Here is a 15,189-nt window from a genome sequence, read left to right as displayed (position 1 = left end):
TTTTTTGTTTTATAAGATTGGCACTGCCGATTATTAGAGTGCTAAACGAATCTTCATTCCCTCAAAACTCCTTTCACATGCCTAACTGCACTCACACGCAGTCATCTCCATTCTCTTTGAACCGAGTAACTCGCAGCTTACACATCAGAATATAAAAATTAATCGAAGCTCCTAAGTTTTGGTAACCGTAATACTCCTGTCACACGGCCAACTGTCATTTTAAACTAGTGATAGTCGCGTTCATAATCATTCGCGCAGCGCCACACGATTAACTTCACGGAAATTTGCTGCAAAAATCAGCCTCGCTCTAAGTTCGGCGAGCTAACCCCACTGAAAGTAGGAACATTCCTTACATGGTACACGCTTGAGCAGTCAGCTTTCCTGTGCGGCGAAAATTCGTGTGCAATGCCGGCGTGCGATTTAATTTGGGGGAACTGTTCGGGGAATTGCCGGTGTCGTCTAGCCAGACCGGATATGTGCGCTCACTATCCGTGGATAAACCTGCAGGGCGCTACGCTGCTAACGCTGCATATAAACCGCTTAATCTTCGACTAAGAATGCTAGTGAACTAGACTCTGTCTAGGTCAGGGCGTAAAGTACCAGTACCTCTGCGTGGGCTCAAAAATGCTAGCACGGTAACCAATGTATATTCCCAAATTTCGTCGGTTCTCTACCCAGTGAAGCGCCTGTCGTAAAAGACAAGTACAGTGGCGTCGCCTTAGAAAAATAATCAAGGGAAAGCGCATGCATAGTACATTGCTGGAAAAAATACGTTTCGAATGGCTCTTATCTTCTACGCATAGCACCGTGTTTCGCCACTGTAGCACTTCATTAGGAAAAATGCACCTGCTTGCATTCATTCATGCTTAATTTGGCTGCCTAACACCTGTACAACATTACCTTTTGTGTGGCATAGGCAGTGGCGCGCACATTGGTGAAAAATCAAAGAAAAAACAAAACTGCCTTTAGAGAAGTGTGATGCAATAATTATATCAGGGCTGTGAGAGTCCTACAAGAAGAACACAAGCCAAAACTGAGGAGATTAAAAAACCAGTGTTATCTGGTTGCATGGCAGTTCCGTGTTTTCCTACAAACCGCGCTTCTTTTACGTTCCGTTTGCCAGTTTTACGCTTTTCTGTGCACAGTCGAAACATTTTAAGAAATATATCACTCATCTATTGCAGAGGGCACGTTTTTATCGGCAGAAAATCCACCGTAAATTTGGAAGCGAAACGCAGAGCGTACGTTCCAGCGGGTGCAGCCGGCTGTCGAGTCACACTGCAGCTACGGCGCCGCCGGCGTCGGTCTCGCGGCGAATAATCACATGTACCTCAAGTTATTTTATTCAGGTCTCTCTACCTGAGCTATCGCAAATTGTTATGCACCCACCCCCAGCGGCTCTCCTGGCCCTGAGAAGGTCACCTCTTCTGTGAACAAATTTTTGTTTAACGAGTCACGTGAAGACCTATTCCCACTCTAATAAAGGTCCTTGGATACCACAGCAGTGGAGTCTTGCGCAAATATTTTCGCTGCCTAAAAAGCAAGGGGAGGGTTTTACTTTATATAACATACCCCCTATTTCATTGCCATTGAGAAGACGTTAAGAAGAAAGGGTATTTAGAAGAAGAACGAACACCATTAACGGCCAACTAACCAACCAGGCTGCTGGTGCTCGGCTGAGAGTTCATCTGTGCACTGTAAAAGAAAATGCTCCGCAGTACAAAGAAACCCGCTGGTAATGCGTTGCCGGAGGGTTTTCCGCAACATGAGGTACGGACTAAATGTGAGAAACAGAGACTCCGTATGACGACTGTCACATTCTTGGTAACGGAAAGTTACGCCATGCTATGCACGAGACCGAAATCGTTTTTTCACAACGAATGCTTATGTTTTGTTCTTATTGAAGTTTCCGCAATGTGTATGCATACGTCCTCCGTTTACTCGGAAGTCATTTCATCTAGAGCGGAAATTATCTGTATTGTAATTATGTACTTTCTGTAGTACATGAACATGCGTCTTCGTATAGCTTCTGCCCGCAATGTTCACTGCAGATATAGCCGTCCAGGTGTCGAAGAAATAAGTATTATGTACAAGGGTTTCCTTTACGCATATTATGTAGTGCATACTTACAAAGAATGCAGCTTAGAATGAAAGAGTGGTAAGTGTTTGGGTGAGTACAAGTACATACGTTTTATTTTCATGGCAAACTACACACATTGTACACCTGCACATTGCTGTCGGATCCATCTGAAAAGCATAAAAAAAATCCTCATTTAGTGGTCACACAACACCAAATATAAATTTCACAAATACATTTCAACCATCCGCTATTGAACAATCGGCTTTCGTAAAAGCTTTCAAAAGCCATTCACCGAGAACCAACCCGTTATAATTTATTGCCCAAAATTCATTTCTCATAACAGTAAACAGCAAAAACCACAGGTCCAGAAAGAAGCAGACAAAATGCGCTTTCGCGGGCGGCACTGTGCGCATGAAAGTCTTTACAGTTGCTTATCATTTTGTGCAAATAGAAAGTAGCTCAGGATGGGGGCCAGATGCAATTCAATGCAGGTGCCTTTCTGTACATAGTACTAAATGCACAACTTAGCGAGCAAGGAACATTGGTAATATCTGAAAAAGGTGGGAGACGCTTGCCGAATTTATCGTCCATCCAATTTGTTATAGGCAAGACAAGACGAAGTGAAAGTCCCCGGGCATGCCCGTTGCGGCAGATTATGACGATTTTTATTATGGCATTCCAATATCTCTGCAGTGTGCCTCACAAGGAACGGATGCTCAAGTTTCAAAAAAAGGGCTCTTGGCAGAAACTTAACCAAAGGCCGTTGCCATGTGAACCTTTTTAAAATTATGACCCAGAAAGACGAAGTGTCCTCATGTGTCTGATGCAAAATAAGGATGAAGGCATGAGTCTTTCTGCTTTTTGAACAGCCGTGATAAGTTTTTTACTGGTACTGCTTGGTGCAGCTTCAGTCTCCTTCTTGACATTTTGTGAAATAATTATATATCTGCGAAAGATCTCGCTAGCAAACATTTTGGCACTAATGGAGAAGCAAAAAGACCCATGTCCTAGGCCTTTTTTTGTGACACGAAAGGAAGGCTTGCCTTTTAGAGTCATTGATTACGAAGAGGTCTATGTGGCAACAAACTTTGAGAGAATTCCTTCAAGGGCTCTTTGTTCTCATGAGGTGCCCTGTAGATATACCACAACACCTCAGTGAGCTGTTACCAGCCCTGTGAGTTCACTGTCACTTGACATCAAGGGTATGTACTTTTCCTCGCCACATGCAGCAATGATGTATATGTCAAGAAAAAGCATAAAAGATTTCTAAGTGCAATTCTAGATTGCTTGCGCAGGAAAGCACAAGAGTGGCCATGCTCAGCTGTTACCTTTGCTTCTTGCTCGAGTTCTACAGTGAGTACTACGTAATGACAGGTGTCTGCATCAACTCATATTTAACACCCGTCCTGTGCGACCTCCATCTTGCTCTACATGACAGGCAACTTTATAACACCCGTCATGCAAAGAGTGTCATCAGGGTCGGTGTGTCCTGTCAGTTTCCTGGTCCTGTGGTTTGTGCTGTGTTTTCTACTCTTAAATTACTTACTGCCTTCATTCTCCACTCCATGAAGCCTGAATGTGCTACACTGGGCTGCTCCACGCGTTGTGGAGCAGCCCAGTGGCCATTTTTTTTTCATACGTCGGAGGCACTCAGCTCGAAAGCCATGCTTACTATATTCAGCAGACAAGGGTACATGTGAGACACATCATTAATAACTAATTCTCACAGTGGTATCTGGTGCAAGAATATCTAAATACTACTCAATTTTTGCTTAAGTTTTCAGATACGCTCTTAGATTAAAAACATAATTTGGCTACATTAGCAGAAGCACAGCACCAAGGTACTCACCAGTTACCTGAAGCACTGTACGCAAGTTCTCGTGCCATCATGAATACAGCACACTGTCCACGTCTTCATAATGCCATGTCACTCCAGCACTTCGGTAGCAAAATTTTCCTTTAAAAAAAGTAGTTTTGTTTATGTTAGACTGGTCATATTTAATTTTACTATATACTATGTACTTCTCATTGTACTGCCCCAGACTAAAAAATACCAATGATCACGCTTTGAATTATGTCATATGTGATCAGCAAATTAGGTGATCACCAATATGTTCTTAGAAATTCTGATTGAAATAAATCTGACAAAATATTATTTCAGAAAATGTGGCACAAGGAAGAAGGACGCTAGCTAGATAACCTGGACGAATGTTTTCAGTTGCATGCAGCCACCGGCACCATTGCACACAAAATGTACAATAAAGTGGGTTTTACCTTTCCGAATAGAATTTAATGCTGCAAAAATTTAAGTAAAAAAATTTGGACCTTCCATTCCGCATAAAGGAAAGAAAATTCCTCTCGTTTTTTCACAAGCCTCTGCAAGTACACAATTCAGTGAATCTACTCTACAAGTACTTGAATCTATCAGCACGAGACAGGGACGAGAAAAGAAACAAAACAGGCACTGACTCGCAACTGAAGTTTATTGAAGTGAACAGAGTATATACAGAAAAGCCACACGCCACAAACTACACAATTACACATAAGCTACATCACAACATAAGTAAAAGATTGCCCTTAACATTCCTCTCATCTAGACAGTCCAACCCGCTGTATCGTACGTCTAAAGGGAATAGGCACACATTGCAGCAAGGTGCTGTGCCGACGAAGAAAAAAGCCCCTCGGCAGTTTATTCCTTTCCTTTTTAAAGGCCACGAAACGAAAGAGGGGAAGGGGAACGAGGGAGGGAAAGATGCGGCCCGCCGTTCTCGGGCTGATAAGCTGCTATCTGATACATCTTCTCTTCTGTATAAAAAACAAAAAACAAAAAGACAAACTACGATATTTGGCGGAAACTGCAGTCATAGTGAAGTCGTCGAGGTTCCGCACGTTGCCTGGTTGATTTCCGCGGACCTGACGAGGTGAGATAGTTTTTATGCGTAGCTGCTTTTGGATCTTCGATGTTCTGTCTGTGCCGTGGAGATTGTTCTTGCGAGATGTCGACGTCCCGGCCTGTCTCCTGAGCCGCGTGCGTCGGATGCACCATGTTTTGTCGGTCTGTATGTGCGTGTCCTCCCGGGCGGTCGATATCCTGGTCTTTATCGCTGAGACACTGTTTTCCCCGGCTGTCGACGTCCTGATCTCTCTGCATACTTTCATCGCCTCCGGGAATGTGCAGCAAGTGTTGCCTGTTTCGCCTCAAGAGCCGCTGGTTCTCAGTCTTCACCACGTACGACCTCGGTGCTGCTTTCTCGATTACTGTTGCTGTGCGTGACCAGTTGTCGCCGTGCACACGAACTGAACTGCCCTCTTTGAGAGGTGGCAGTACCTTTCCCCTCGAAGATTGGCAATGCTTTCGCACTGGGACACTGGAATCCTCGTTGTATTCAGGCAGGGAAGTGCGGAGGCGTCGGCCTTGCAGCAGTTCGCCCGGAGAGCGGCCATCTTCTAAGGGAGAAGAACGATAGGCTAAGAGACCCAACCAAAAGTCACCGCGTGACTCATTCGTCTTCTTAAGGATGCGCTTAATTATCTGAACCCCCTTTTCCGCAAGCCCATTTGACCTTGGGAACTCTGGACTCGATGTGATGTGCTGGAAGTCGTACTTCTGCGCAAACAAACGAAATTCTCGCGATGAAAACTGGGGCCCGTTGTAAGTCCACACTTGCACCGGGATGCCGTACCGTGAGAAAATGGCCGATATCTTGGCTATGACCTCTTTTGCCGCTGTGCCTCTTAGCTTCTCTACTTCAGGGAAATTTGAGTGGGCATCGTACACTGCGACATAAGCGGCTCCACCAAACTGGCAGAGGTCAATTCCTACGCGGTACCATGGCCTATCCGGGGTGGGCTGCATGAGCAAGGATTCCCTCTGCTGGTTGTACGCATACTTTTGGCAAGTACTGCACACTCGCAGGAACTCGTCAATGGCACTGTTGAGCGCAGGCCAGAATACCAATCTCCGCGCTCTGGCTTTGCATTTATTTAGTCCAAGGTGCCCCTCGTGAATCCTCTGAAGAATTTCTGCTCTCATAGATTTAGGTATGACAACTTTAGAGCCCTTGAGCAGTATTCCTTCTACCACAGACAGCTCTCTGGCAAACGGCTTCAGTTCACCGTCGATGGCAGCCCCTTGTGAAATTCGCTGTCTCACCTCGCTTAAGTACAGGTCATCCCTGATTTCCTTTTCCAGACGCTCTTTCATTGGCGTGCTTACGATGCTGGAGACGACCTGTACGGCATGGATGTCGCAGTCTGCTTCCGATGAGGCACTCGACGCCTGCGTTGGCACTGGTGCACGTGACAACATGTCCGCCAGCAGCAAGTCTTTGCCAGGAACGAACTGCAACGTATAATCATATTGTAGCAGCCTAATAAAAAAACGCTGCAATCGCGGAGGCATGTCTGCAATGTTCTTTTCGGAAATTGCAAGCAAGGGCCTATGGCCAGTTTCGATCAGTACCCTGTGTCCATAAACAAAATGATGGAACTTTTCGCATGCGAACACTACCGCAAGCGTTTCCTTTTCAATTTGCGAATAGCGTGTTTCGCTATCTGTTAGGGTCCTTGATGCGTACGACACTGGTCGCCAGTCACTGCCATATCGCTGCAGTAGTGCAGCGCCCAAATCAGTCCCCGAAGCGTCCGCAGTGATCTTGGTTTCCTTTGCTTCATCAAAAAGCGCGAGTAATGGAGGGTTTGTCAGTGCGTCGCAAATTTCTCTCCATTCACGCTGATGCGCCGCCGTCCATTCAAACATGACGTTTTCTTTTAAGAGTGTCCGCAGTAAGACTGTCTTATCACTCAGTGACGGGACGTACTTGCGAAAGTAGTTAACAACGCCCATCATTCTGCGCACTGAATGCCTATCTTGCGGCGCCGGCAGCGAAAGGACGCTTTCAACTAAGTTGCGACCGGGACGAACGCCTTGCTCACCTATTACGTCGCCCAAGAACGCAATTTCTTTCAACCCAAACACGCATTTCTGCCTGTTAAACGTCAAGCCCGCCTGTGCTGCCCGCGTTAGCACGGCATGGAGGCGCTCGTTATGCTGCTTCTCACTGTCACCCCACACTAGAATATCATCAATGTATATGCGGACGCCTTCCAGTCCCTCGAAGATTTCAGTTAGCGTTTTCTGGAAAACTTCGCTCGCTGATGAAATTCCAAAAGGAAGACGCAAAAATCGGTAACGCCCAAATGGTGTCGCAAAAGTACACGCCCGCGATGTAGCTTCGTCTAATGGGATTTGATGGAAACCTGCATTTGCGTCTAGCCGGGAAAAAAACTTTGCACCCGACAGCTCTGCCTCAATCTCTTCCCTTGTTGGCATTGGATAGTGCTCGCGTTTGATGTTCTTGTTGATTTCCCTTGGATCCATGCAGACACGAAGCGCTCCATCTTTCTTACGCGCTATCACCAAAGGGCTTACCCATTCTGTGGGCTCATCCACCTTTTTGATAATGGCAGCCTTTTCCATGCGCTCCAGTTCTTGTCGAAGAGGGTCCCGGAGGGCCAAAGGTACTCTTCGTGCTGGATGCACTACTGGGACAGCATCCGCCCGCAGGACCATCCGGTACTGCCGTCCAACACACCCCGTACCCTGGAACAAGTCTGGAAAGGCTTTCTCCGGTGCTGTCTCATTCCATTCCACCGAATCCACAGCTTTCGGCACTAGCCCAAACTGCTGACATGTCTGCAGCCCTAGTATGGCCTGCCGACCCTTCTTGACCACGAAGAAGGTCACAACGTGTGCCACACCGTTGAGAACAAGGATCTCTCTATCCACTCCGACATGCTTGATAGCACTGCCGTTGTACGCCTTCAGCACTGCAGTGCTTTTCTGGAGGCTCGCGGTGTTTTTCAAACGACGGTAAAGAGTTACAGGAACTATGTTTGCTTGTGAGCCTGTGTCAACTTTGAATCTAATTTCTTTGCCGCATATGTTTCCGCTGACCGTCCAGTCTGCACCGGCCCCGTCGCTGATTCCGCACACTCCGATATCTGAAATATCGAACCCGTCCTCCATCTTATCTTCTTTTACTTCATCTACCTGTCTGCTCTGGCGGCGCCTGCAGCATACCGCAAAATGATTCGGCTTCTTGCAAGCATAACATATCTTTCCATACGCCGGGCAGTCTCCTTGCGCATGAGCCCTGTTGCATTGTCGACATCGAAAAGGTTTCCGGTCATGCTCCCGTTTGTGGGCGTAGTCTACTTGTAGGGTGTCATTCGACCAAGCAGCATTTTGCCGCGCCGAGACCTCGGCCACTTTGCACATCTGCTCCGCCTTCTGTAAGGTTAGGTCCTTTTCTCGTAGCATTTTCTCCCTTATCTTCGGATTGTTAGTGCCGAAAACAACCTGATCTCTTATCATAGATTCTTCGAGCGTGCCGAAATTGCATAGCTTCGCCTGTTTCTTTAACTGCCGCAGATATTGCTCAAAAGGCTCTCCTTCATCCTGCACGCGGAGGCGAAAAACGTGTCTTTCGTAAACTTCGTTTCCTTCATCCACACAGTACGCCTGAAACTTGCGCAGCACTGTCTGGTAGTCTTCCTTGCTCTCACCTGCTTCGAAGGAGAAGTTGTTATAGACGTCGAGAGCCTCTTCACCCGCGGCGCTGAGAAGGATTGCCGTCTTGGCGGCTTCCGATCTGGGCGGTGTAGTGGGCGTAGCCGTGAAGAAAAGCTCCAGTTTTTGCTTGAACGTGTGCCAGTTTCTTCGTAGGTTTCCGGAGAACTGTAGCGGCTCTGGAGGCTTGACAATATCCATATCGGCGGGGCTTCGGCACTTCTGACACCAAGTATCGTACGTCTAAAGGGAATAGGCACACATTGCAGCAAGGTGCTGTGCCGACGAAGAAAAAAGCCCCTCGGCAGTTTATTCCTTTCCTTTTTAAAGGCCACGAAACGAAAGAGGGGAAGGGGAACGAGGGAGGAAAAGATGCGGCCCGCCGTTCTCGGGCTGATAAGCTGCTATCTGATACACCCGCTGCATGTTAACGCTATGGGCAGCACACTCACACATTCGTCACCGAGTCATAAGATGTGTCTAGCCTCGATAATTTCCTGGTTAATCTGCTGTGAACGTAGTGCCAAAATGCGTGTTGCCGAAAGGAATGGCTAGCAGCCTTCACATCCCTTGTAATATGCAGATAAGTTACAGCCCCTACCAATATCCAAATACCTCTCATGCTCCTGTAGTCTTACATTGATACACATTCCAGTTTCACCAACATAAACCCAACCACATGATAATGGTATGCAATGCATGCAATAGTTGCAAGGCACATATATGTTGCCACGTTTCACTCGACACATGTGCTTTTCCCTAACGAAATTCACAAAATTATTAACAATTTTACAGATTGTAGACAACTTATTAGGGGCCGAACACACCATTTTTACGTCATACCTTCTGGCCACAGTTTTCAAATTTTGCAACAATCTGCAACAACACAGTCAGTCTTTTGGCATCTCACTGGCTGGCCCCAGCCTGATCATGCCAGTCCCTGCGAAGGGGTTTCAGCTTTTAACATGCTAAAGGGAAGGATGGCACAGCATCAAGTAACGAGGAAAGCAGGACAGCACACCCACACAGTGCCAACCCTGGAGCAGATACAAAATCCAAGAGCGCGTGCTTGACATTCAGCGTTGACAGTCAAGGAAACGAGGAAACACGGATTTGAACGCTAAAGATTGAACGAGCCCGATCCTTGGCTGCCAACGCTGAATGTCAAGTACACGCTCTTAGATTCTGCATCCGCTCCAAGGATGGCACTTGTGCGTGGGTGTGCTCTCCTGTTGTCCTCGTTACTTGATGCTGCGCCATTCTTATCTTTAGCATGTCAGACCAACTTGCCCAATCTTATATGCTCAGCTTTAACAATTTATCGCACGCTTCTGCAATAGCATGGTTGGGAAATCATGCTTTCATTAGCCTTAAAATCTTCTCTTGGAAACCAGTTGTCAGGCTGTAAAAGCATGGCTTCACCAATACCGAGCCTAGACTTGACGACGCAATGCTATCTTTCACTAGCTTAGAATCATTCGACCAACAGTCAAGTAGCTGCTTAACACTCCTGGGTGAATATCGCTAGCACACATGGCGTGTGCAGAACATCAAGGTAAGGTTCAGAAACCGCAGGTCTTTTTGTTGGGACATTTTCTTCAAGGTAAACTTAAGACAAAGGCCTTGCTCCTTAAACAAGTTCACAATATGTACAGGTCCCACACTATTACAACCTTTGTAAAAGACCAGAAAATCATAGACGTAGCGAAAGATTTCCCCCAGCCCATGCAATTTCTTGGCAATCATTCCTTCCACCCTGCTTAAGAGAATATTGCTTAGCACAGGGGCAACCTTCGAATCGATACATTTAGCAGACTTTTGAACATATGCCGCACTGCCATACTCCACAAACATGCTCTTCACTTCAAATAAAAGGAGGCAAGTGCCAAAAACGACATGTTACACACCCATTCCTAAACACGAGCTCATCGTTGTGCTCCGATATACACATTCATAAGCTTTTCACAAGATCTTCATATGGGATAGAACAAAATAGTTCTACATCGACACTAATTACAAGACAATCCGCTGGATTATCATTCTTAAGATACTCAACCACACTGCGAATTGAGTACAAGAAATGGATCTTCAAGATGCGAAGTAGACAGATGCTTTTGCAAATAACCAGAGATAATTTTGCATGAATCCTTTTCTGAAATTTATCTGAAGAGCATGTTATTGAATAGCATTTATTTGAAGAGCATGTTTGTAGAGTAGTGCAGTGCGGTATGTGTTCTAAAGTCTCGAATATGTAGTGGTTCAAAGGTTGACCTTGTGCTAAGCAATATTTTCTTGAGTAGGCTGGATAGAATAATTGTCTAGAATGTGCATGGGCTGGGGGAAAAATCTTTTGCTATGTCGATGATTTTCTGGTCTTTTATAAAGGTTGTGATAGTTCGGGACCTGTACATCTTCTCAAGTTGTTTAAGGAGCAAGGCCTTTATCTCGGGTTTACCTTGGAGCAAATGTCCCAAGAAAAAGAGCTGTGGTTTCTGGACCTTACCTTGATGTTCAGCACACTTCATGTGTGCTGGCGAGTGTTAAGCTGCTACCTGGCTACATGTCGACCATTCCAAGCTAGTGAAAGATAGCATTGCACTTTCTAGCGCGGGCTCAGAATTGATGAAATTATGCTTTCACAGCATGACGGCTAGTTTCCAAGAGCAGATTTTAAGGTTAACGAACGCAGGATTTCCAAACCTTGTTACTGCAAGAGCATATGATAAATTGTTAAAGAAGCTGAGACAGTTTTGCGGCGACCGGCACAATCTGGCTGGGGCCAGCCAGCGAGATGCCAAAAGACCAGTTGTGTTACCGTATGTACATAAATTGTCGCAAAATTTGAAAAATGTGGCCAGAAGGTATGATGTAAAAGTGGCTTTCTCGGCCCCTAATACGTTGTCTAAAGCATGTAAAATTTTAAGAATAATTCTGTGAATGTGGCTCGAGAAAAGTACACGTGTATAGTGAAATGTATATGTACCTTGAAAAATGAATGTGGTATCAAATATTATTATCTTGTAGTCTGGTTTACGTAGGTGCAACTGGAAGGTGTATGAATGTAAGACTACAGGAACACAAGAGGGTAGGGGCTTGGCTAGGTGGTTGGGGTAACTCTGCTGTACACTGCACGGGATGTGAAGTCTGCTACCCTTTCCTTTTGGCAACACGCATTTTGGCAGTAAATTCAGAGAGATTAAATGGGAGATTATCGAGGCTAGACACATCTTATGACTCCGTGAAGAATGTGTGTTTTGTCTATCGTGTTAACATACAATGAGTTGGACTACCTCGATCAGGGAAATGTTGAGGGCGATTTTTGACTCATGTTGTCCTGTATGCTTATCTGTAACTACATGGTATATGGTATTGCTTGGCTTTTTATATATTCCCTGTTCACGCCAATAAACTATAGTCGCGAGTCAGCACCTGTCTTGTCTCCTTTCTCATCCCTGTCTTTCGCGCTGGTGGATTCACCGCAATGGCTCACCTCTGCAGAAATCCAAGGCATGACATTTTCCTCTTCACACTCGTGGTTCAGCGCATAATACGGCAAAGGCTTTTCAATTCGAAGGAAAGTTCATGGCTCCATTGAACACTGCCTCCTGCTTACAAGACACAGAGCAGCAATCATTGTAGATTCTACCTGTGACACAAAGAGCAAAGTTTCAGTTTGAGTGGACTAAACTAGGAAAGCAGCACAATATATCTATAGCCAAATAACTGAACTGAAAGAAATAGAGGGTAGTGTAATAGTGAACACACTGATATATTGCAAGTGAGATATATGCTTAATATATTGCAATATCCAACACTGCTACCGTTGCCTTAGCCAACTACTTCATAAATAACAATAAATGCAGTATGACAAAAATACTGATAACGTACTATGTGCTAATAGTAGCAGTGCAGGTTCCATGAACAAAAAAGGGCCCAGTGCTGACTGTCGTTCCCACAGCAGCCTTGTGACCAATAGCCGGTGTAAAGGAAAGAGGAGGAATGACTGAAAAGAGCCATGGGGAAGGAAAATAGGTATAGAAGGGCTTAGGATATCATAGGCAAATAAGGTTGTTTAGACAGTGAGCACAAAATAAACATTACCACACAAGTAAAGACATACAAGACCAAACATATATATCATTATGCAGAGTGGCAAACTTGATGCCATTTAGCCCAAAATATGTTTTCAATAAAGTGATTATAATTAATAATAGAACAACTGACCGAGTGAAACCACAACAGGGATGAACAAGGAAGTTGTTAATATTCTGGCAGAAATTAAAAGAAGAAAATGGATCTGGCCAGGGCATACAATGCAGAGAATGAATCACCAATGGTATCTTAGGGCAACATAATGAATTTGATGGATTTTAATGGCACAAGGGCATCTGTGGCCAAAGAGTGCCTTAGCATAAGTTAATTTCGTCTACTCAAGGTGAAATCAGAGACCCATTTCCCAAGCATTTCATTCCAGATAAGCTGAGCACCACGCCAGGAAACAGCTTTTGCATTGTAACGCAACAAAATGAATTTCACCCTAAGGAAAATATAGCAGGAGATAGCTGATTATAAGCTCACTAGATAAGATTAGGTGATTTCTGATAGTGTGGCATGTAGCTGGTGCAAGACACAGATAATTAAACTGGAAAAGGCCATTGTCCTGAGGTGAATGTAAACTAAGCAATGAAGATAATGAAATTCGCTACACTAGAGCTGTTAAGAATCAGCTCAAGTTCCATGCTTCAAGATGATGCAAGTTTGCTCAGTGAAAAAAAATCATAAGTTCACCCAAGAATTGGTATCTTGGCGGTATCAGGCTGCAGGTGCAGATGAATTAATCCTGCCTCAGAGAAGAGCTACATAGAGCACAAAACATTTTAGGCCAGTCCTACACTGACAGCTGTTAATAACTATTTTAAAACTGTTTTTCATTGCACAAACAATAATAACAAGTTTGTGTTGGTCATGTGATTATGTTACTGAGGCTCTCCTAAAAATTCTAGCCAGAGCTAAAATACAAGCTGTCTCAACTAAGTTTTTATATCAACAATGAGAACATAAACACATGCAGATTATTCAAGTAGAAGTATTATTCTTCATGACGTGCCCTACAAATTCTAAATTATACTGAAAAGTAATAGAGTGGAGTGCTTGTGCCAAAAATACTAAACCTCAACAACAAAGAGAACACAAGATAAAGGCAACAACATATTGCCCAAAATTTAAATGTTTGACAGAACAAATATGAAAAGAAAACCTCTCCACAACTGGAACAAAACAGCGTGATACCGAGCACACATTTGAAAATTGTTTCATCCAAATCCCCAGTCTGGTGCTCCAGCACTCTTCAGCCAGCATGTCATGAAATGTACCATAGTTCTGGTAGCTGTAAAGAGTATACAGCTGATCCGGCATTTTGATATGTGAACAGTAACCCTCAGTGACCACCAGGCTGAATACTTTCAAGAGGCTGTTCTATTAACAAGACTGCAGTGAAACACTTAGCAAGTTATGCGGGCGTAATAATGCAAACCGTTAATCTGAGAGTTCGCTACCACGCATCTCTGTAGTAACTTCGAAAGTGTTGCAATCGAATGAAAAAAAGGACTGCCTATTATATAAACAAAAGTCAAGAGGCTGCAATGCAAGGCCACGACAGAAGTGCTGCAATATAGCAATAGTGATACAATGTACACTTTAAGCAACACAATGAAACATGATCTTTTATTCTTAATTATCAGAATTTAAATATTTGTTTTCCTTGCTCTCTTGTAAACTTAAGTTTAGATCGTGAAAGCGCTCGAAAAGACAAGGATACAGAAAGATTTCCACACAGTGCGCTTACTTCCAGTGTCTTTTTGAGCACATCCACTATCTAAACATGGTAACCCAACTAGTTTAAACGCTGTCGTTATTCCAAAATTAAGCCTTTCACAAAGTGGGAGCCCCTTTCCCCATACAAGGTGCACCATAACTAATCCAACACTTTTTTCATGATATGTTTTCTCTGAGAATAAACACTGTTTGAAGATTTTGCAATAGTACTTGTCTTTTCGATTCTACGAATGTATCATGCAAGTGTGCAATGAAATGACCATCTGCCTATCTTGATCATTGCTCAAAATCAGGGTATAATGCACCATGAAGGGCAGGCTCTGCTTGATTTTTATGTTTTCCTAACGAAGCATGTATGTGCAACCCTTCTGCTGGCTTGTATGCAGCAGGTTTGTCTAGCTAGGCGAAGTGTGGTTTTGCTATAAAGATGAAATGGTACTTTGGAAGTGAATGGTTTTCTAAAATGCATTTAACATACATACCGGGGCTTTAACAGCGCCTGGTGTAAGCAACATCAGTGGGGGGACCGCAGGAGTGGCCTAGTGGTCCGAGCATCTGCCTCGCAAGCGGTAGGTGTGGAGTTCGATCCCCAGTGCCATCGGGTAACCAGCGGTGATACAATGGGTCGTTTCAATGGCCAGTTTAAAACTTGAAATAACCAGGCTGCAATATATACAAAAAATGATTTGTGTGCTCTCTCCTA

The 15,189-nt window shown here is 44.5% G+C and overlaps 1 long non-coding RNA gene across 2 annotated transcripts; it reads right to left on the bottom strand.

Moving 5' to 3' along the window:
* Window positions 1–2,167: 2,167 nt before the first annotated feature.
* On the bottom strand, window positions 2,168–15,140 carry LOC144103452 (uncharacterized). Of its 2 annotated transcripts, XR_013308297.1 has the most exons (5): window positions 14,969–15,140; window positions 12,540–12,654; window positions 12,142–12,297; window positions 3,930–4,037; window positions 2,168–2,247 (listed from the first exon to the last, which is right to left on the bottom strand). It is a non-coding gene; the product is annotated as an uncharacterized LOC144103452 (long non-coding RNA). The 2 variants fall into 2 exon arrangements; XR_013308298.1 differs by lacking the exon at window positions 3,930–4,037.
* Between the last annotated feature and the right edge of the window lie 49 nt (window positions 15,141–15,189).

This window comes from Amblyomma americanum, chromosome 1, assembly GCF_052857255.1.
Source record: "Amblyomma americanum isolate KBUSLIRL-KWMA chromosome 1, ASM5285725v1, whole genome shotgun sequence".
Classification (NCBI taxonomy): Eukaryota; Metazoa; Arthropoda; class Arachnida; order Ixodida; family Ixodidae; genus Amblyomma; species Amblyomma americanum.
This window is presented reverse-complemented; position numbering and strand designations above follow the sequence as displayed.